The following is an 894-nucleotide window of genomic DNA, read 5'->3' on the forward strand; positions in this document are numbered from 1 at the left end:
AGGGAATATTCCAAAGTAATCAATCGATGGACGAGTTGACGATGCGCCACCACCTTTCGCGACACTCACGTGGTAATCTTGCCAAGAGGTTCAATAAATGTCGTGCCAACGGCAGGCGCTGCGACGAGAAAGGCAGCAATCTTGGCAAGCAATACAATTTCCAATACAAATTTCAAGATATTCCTCTGGTTTCACTGGGGACATTTTTCCCTCACTCACTACAGTGGGAGAAGCAATAACGCATCAAGGTAGGTCCTTTGCCCAATCCACAGGAACGAAGTACAACCTTGTAATCTTGAAAGTTGTATTGGTTGCTTTTAGATTCGTGATGAGTATGGTCGTGATTGTGTCATGTGTCAAGATTGCTATTGGTTACGAGAGGTATGCAGCAACCCCACCAAAACACGTGGTCGGTATGATGATGTCGATCGCTGACATTCGGCACGTCATGGCGCGTGCATATTACACGTGGCTGCATGGTCATCCGAGTACAGCCGAGTATGGGGGAAAGACTTTCCATGATGCGTGATTGCTTCTCCCACTATGTCCTACCTGCGAAGTACATACGTATCCTGTACGTAACAGCGTATCATGACGTGGTTGACAAACAATGAATTTCATTATTTCAGCTTTCCTCTACAGAACTTGTTCACTATCGGTCATTAATTATTTTATAGATTTTGAGGGTGGTCCTGCAATATTCAAAAAAGATTACCTTTTTACTTATAAAAAATATCGGGAGCTTTCGACACCATGGCTTTCGACACCATGGGTGGCTGCCTTTCTCGTCGCAGCGCCTACCGTTGGCACGACATTTATTGAACCTCTTGGCAAGATTACCACGTGAGTGTCGCGAAAGGTGGTGGCGCATCGTCAACTCGTCCATCGATTGCT

The sequence above is a fragment of the Aphanomyces invadans genome, assembly GCF_000520115.1.
Source record: "Aphanomyces invadans strain NJM9701 unplaced genomic scaffold supercont1.21, whole genome shotgun sequence".
NCBI lineage: Eukaryota > Oomycota > Saprolegniomycetes > Saprolegniales > Verrucalvaceae > Aphanomyces > Aphanomyces invadans.